We start from the raw sequence: 6,000 nt of genomic DNA, 5'->3' as shown, positions 1-6,000 counted from the left end.
GTACAAAGTAGATGAGGAAAACTAGGACTCCATGTACTCAGCGCGCCGCCATTGTTTGTTTACATTGCGTGAATGGTGCGCTGTAGGATTTATTGCATTCTGTAAAAAAGGGGGAGTGGCGTTTATCGCATTTTGGGAAAAAAGGGAGAAAAGATGACAGAATAACCTGCGGATATTGGATTTTGCGTAAAATTAAGAATTTACTTTTAACTACTGACCTGATATAATACTGATTTTGGCAGTAACTCATTTTTTTCAAAAAAGGCGTTTATCGTGTTTTGGAACCAAACTCTTCATATGTATATATATATATTTAAGCAATATCGCTCGAGTAGGAGTGTGATATAGCTCTATATCATCACGGCTGTGATTAGGCCAGAGGCACGAGGCCTTAGAGAACTACTTCTTCTGCCACGGATTTGAGGGCGGTCAGAATGACAGGTAACACTTTCGGCTGCTTTGAATCTCATAATAACTCAATGGACGGATATGCGTTTCTTTATATTACCATTTCTTGGTCACAAAGTGTAGTTTTAAGATTAGTTCAGTCGAGAATATGTATGTATTATATTTAAATCTGCAGTCGATTAGTAAAGATAGCGCCTGTTTGAACGTTTGCTTCAAAGATCCGGTACGAATGAGAACCAAAGCATGAGCGGACGTCAGTGTTCACTCGCCCCGCTGACCACCGCCCTCTCTGGGCTACATCTCTGACAGGGATTCCCTGGCTCTCATGTTGGCCTTGTTTGTTTTTGATGGTCAAAATGAGATCAATTGGTGTCAGTATTTGGTGTCATGATAAAACTATTACTTGTTTTCTTGTTCATATTTAGTTTCTTTTGTGTTGTTATTGTTTTGGCGCGAGGTAAAAGTTTATAAAACTATACTTATATAAATGTTACTATTGGTTTACTATTTCATCTTAACGTGATACGAGCACTCGGTTATTATTAGACTTTGTTCTTGTCAGTACTATATAAAACTGTTTTTTATAAGTGTCAGAGAGATGTTTTTGCATGCTGCTTATAAATATATCAGTGGCGATATCTCATAACATGTTTTAATAGTCACGTCACGATTAAATAAATGATCAATGTCCACATTTAAAAGCTGCGGTGCTTACCTGCAGTTCCACTGTGTTTTCGCGTTCTGATAAGAGATATAGCTCCAGAAAAAAATGAGTGTTTACATTCCTCTTTCCAAGTGTTAATCGTCCACACGATGTCCAAGCGCGCTGATCTTTGACGGAATAATAACTTCCGATTGGGGATTCACAGACTGATTTACCAGCTAGTGAACTAATGAGACACACGGAGAGTGATTCAAAACAACGCGGTTGTGTGTGTCCGTGTGTGCCTACAGTTTTTCCATTCAGAGATGAGTCTGTTTAGAGGACCTCCCATTCACTAGGTGGCGGAATGATACTAAAGGTAAGGTGGTTACTGTGCCGTTATCAGTAGAATATTGCACGCCTCTTAGCCAATCAGATTCGAGAACCAGAAAGAACTGTTGTATAAATATATATAAAGTATACATTTTGGCTCAGATGTTTCTCCTGTAAAATTACACATGAATAAACTTCCACAAATGAGACAAAAAACTGTAAAAATAAATGTGACCTTGTCTGTGAAATCCAGGCTGAAGTCTCTAATTTTGAGATTTGGAGCATCAGAGTTTGATTTCAATCTTTGACATAATCTTACTCAGTCAATATTAAAGATATTAAAGTCATATTTGAGGAGCTTAGATGCAAAACCCTCTAAGTGCGGCTGGTATGTTTTCTTGTAAATGAGCATTTTTTGCAATTAAAAGATTATTAGTCAGTAACTGAAATGCTTTATTTTCACAGATGTCACTTTAGTCATTTCATTGGTATTTAACAAATTTGACTCTCTCTCTCACTGCAAAGCTTTTTTGGCAAAAACCTTTACTTTAAAAAAAATCAGCTTCTTTAAACACGACATGGTAAATAGTTGCAAAATCGCTAAAGATGCAACGAGAAACATTGCAAATGATGAAAGTCGGAATGTGAAAATGAAGATGCAACCACACGGGGCGCTGTGACTGCCACATTCAGGTTGGATTCAGGTTACTCATATAGGACACAAGTTTGAATGTGATCCACGGTCCTTTTGTGTGGCATTGTGCGTCCAATTCGTCTTCTGTTAATAGTGGCGACTGTGCTAAAAAAATCTTAGTGGTGTTTAGCAGAAATTTTTGAATGACCTGAGGCCAGGATTAAGCAGATTTTGATTTTTAAGTGAAGATATTTGATGAACGTATGCACCAAGAGTATTCGGCTATCTTATTTTTGACGGAGGTGACGTTTAGGGGCTTTTGCATCTGAGCTCCTTATTTTCACACTGCTCTTTACATTATGAATAATTTTATGTAGTAAACTGCAATCACAAAAAGATTTTAGCTTGGTTTTCACAGATACCATATTTATTTATTTATTTGCTTTATTGTTTTTTTAACCTCCTAAGACCCAAGCTTTGGTTTGTCTTTTTTCAGATTTCTTCCAGCTGTTTTTGGAAGAACCGATAAATATAATAACCAAATATTTTTCTTTGAACATGAAGCAGTGTAATTGTTCACTTCTGGGTACAACAGGTTCCAGTTACACAGAATTAAGTATTATGGTGCAAACAACAAAAATTGTGATGTCCACGTGGACACACCAGGTCTTAGGAGGTTAAATAACAAATACATAAAAAATGTAAAAAATAATGAAATATCCTATTGATCTTAAATATTGAACAAATGTACATTTAAACAAAAAAGATTAGTAAAGAAAAATAAAATATAAAACTTTTGTTTAAATGTAGCTTAAATAAATTGATTGCAACCACTTACCTTAAAAATTTTTATTTAATTCAATGAATATTTTTTTTCAGTGTATGATGTCTTAGCAAATACGAGAGACATTGTTTGTACAATAAAATAAGAGGGAAGTTAAAGGAGGTGATAGATGGAGGTCATTGGCATTTAGGGGAGGTGGGTTGTAATATGTGACTTCTAAAACTTAGCACATTGTAGGTCATTGTCTTTTTTCTGAAACAAAAATATTAAAAGGTAAATTCAGCAAAACTCCATTTAATTGTTGGGGAAAAGTATAGAGATGAGATCCTAGTCTGTTCAATAGGGTGTTATTTTATGTTTGTGGTCATTAATTTAAGCTTGTTGCGTAGGGTACAACTGCAGTGCTATAACAAAACAAAGAAACAATACCTCTACAGTGCAAATTAAGTGTAGTTATACCCTGAGTAGTTATGAGTCTAATACAGTACATTACAGCAAATTGCCTATGAGATACAGTACAATCATGAATTCCCGATAGGAATGTAATACAGATGCAGTGAATAATTAAGTTATTTGTAGAATACTGTAAAAAACTGAAAGTGAGTCATTTTTAGACAATTATGGTTATGTTTCTATCACATGGGATTTTTAATAAAATAGGTGTTTTGAAGATTGAATTGCATGCATATCATGTGGATGTTTTAGATATGTGGTTGTAATTCATGATGACAAAATCCCTTGTATATTATATTTTATAGCTGCATATAGTGTAAAGGAGCATGTGTTTGTTTGCTTGTGTGTGTGCATGTGTATGAAAATGTGATTGATGATAGGATATAATAAAGTGCATGGGTTTCTCAACCGAGCAAAGAGAGATAAACAGGTGGAGCATGAGCGCACGGGAAGTGGCTATACCCACACACACACCAAGGTCTCTGCTGTAAATTAAAGTCATTTATTAAAGACCATGATAGCCACTGGAAAAGAACATATTGTGAAGAAAGACAAGGTTTGGCGTAGTGGGACAATAGGTTGGAGGGGCAGAGGTTTTGATCTCGATATATCACCCTCATTGTAGAGTTGGTGTCAATACATCACCCTTATTGGTTAGAAAAATAGAAGTTGTGAGTATAAAGGGACTGGAAACGATAAAAGAGGAGAGCTGTGAGAAAAATGTCAACCGTGCACAAATCTCTCTTCTGTTGATCTTAAATATTGAACAAATGTCCAATTGGAAACAAGACATTTGAGATATATATAGGAATTATTAAAAAAATAAATGTCACAACTTCTCATTTCATTTCAAACCCATAAGAGTCTCTTTTTCCTCTGAGAGAGACAAGGAGATTGTTTATACAAAAATATGTTTATATTGCTTTTTTCATAGCAGAATCTGTCACACTCTGTCACAAAAACATTTTAAAGGTAAATGCAGTAATATTTAAAGGTGCAGTGTGTAATTTTAGGAAGGATCCCTTCACAGAAATGCAAAATAATACATAAAACTATATTATCAGAGGTCTATTTTATAATTAACCGTTATGCATTTATTAGAATGAGACGTTTTTTTATCTACATACACCGAGGGTCCCCTTACATGGAAGCCGCCATTTTGTGCCGTCATGTTTTTACAGAAGCCCTTAACGGACAATTTTTTTTACTAAGTTGTCTCAGACGATGACGTGTTTGTCCAGTGGTGGGTACCGTAGCTTTGCTATGTGTTTCAAAAGCGAGGGGTGAGCATAGGACTGAGCCGTTGGTTGCAATTCGCAACCTCACCACTAGATGCCACTAAAATTTACACACTGCACCTCTAAGTAAATACATAAATATACCCTTTGTATTTTACAGAAATCAAGCAAGCAAGTTCAGATCAACATAAGACAGGGTTCCAACGGGTCCTTGAAATCCTTGAAAGTTTGTGAATCTGGCGATAAATTCAAGGCCCTGGGAAGTTTTTGAAAATCCATATTATTCCCTGTGTAGTAAGTGTAATCATAAAAATTGTAGACTTTTTAAGCACACATGCTAAACTGTGCTTTAAATGCTTATATCTTCTGTATGCGAATGTTGATTCATACCAAAATGCTTTTTTGCATACCTGTGTTTGACACATGAAAACGTCTTTGGTTAAGTATGTAACTATTGTTCCCTCAGAAGGGAACGAGACACTGCGTCTCCCTTGCCATACTTCCTGTAACGCAGTCTTTGGCAATATTTCAGATAGCGATGTACTTCCTGGCTCCCGCGTCTCCCTGTCTTTGTTGTTAAGCCTCACCATTGGTTGAATTTGATATAAATACCCCTGAAGGCATCCCCAAAGTGTCACTGCAGTGACGCAGCGCGAGTTCCCTCGAATGGGAACTGTAACAATGCATCTTAAAAGGTAACACAATGTAACCTTGCTCTCATTTGAAATGTGTTCCCAAATTTAGTCCTTGAATTTAAGGGTATAGGACCTGGAAAGTCCTTGAAAGGTCCTTGAATTTGAAGATAACTAAGGTGTGGGGACCCTAATAAAAACACAATAATTTCATATCATTTCATATCATTTGTATTAGTAATTGTGTTTCCTTCGACTCGAACCCTGAGAATGTGAACAGTTTCCCTGATCTACTTTTGACAAACGTGTCATGTCAAACCTTAGACACACTCTTCAGAGCGCCGACAACTCCATCCTTCTCTCAGCCCCCCACTTACAGAAACAGGTGTGCTGGACTGTAGCATTGTATCTATCACGTACATCATGACAGACCTCTCCCCAGTGTCCTCTTCTTGCACCATCTCAAAATAGCTAACTTCATAACGTAGCTTTAATAAACAGGCAGTCTGTTGTTCACCAATGATGTCATTTGTTATTAGCAAATGAGTGTGTGATTTATGCGTGGAGCTCATTTCATACTAAAAGAATTAATGTCGTTTTTGTCGCTCCCGCTCATGACGTTATGAAAGGCGCAGTTAAAACTGGCAGACACCATATGGCTGTGATTTAGTTTGCATGTCTGTGTGTGTATTTCTGTATATACAGACACTTACATACACCTTTTAAAATAAATGCATGCTCAGAAGTTCATTTTAAAGAACTGGAATACATTTTCTGTTGTTCACCTCAATCGTATCTTTGGACAGGAAAGATAAAATAAATATTGCTGCTGAGAGGGACGTAAATATATAATTTTGCAGTTTGTTTTATGCACT

Source organism: Misgurnus anguillicaudatus, chromosome 15 (assembly GCF_027580225.2).
Source record: "Misgurnus anguillicaudatus chromosome 15, ASM2758022v2, whole genome shotgun sequence".
NCBI classification, from domain to species: Eukaryota; Metazoa; Chordata; class Actinopteri; order Cypriniformes; family Cobitidae; genus Misgurnus; species Misgurnus anguillicaudatus.
This window is presented reverse-complemented; position numbering follows the sequence as displayed.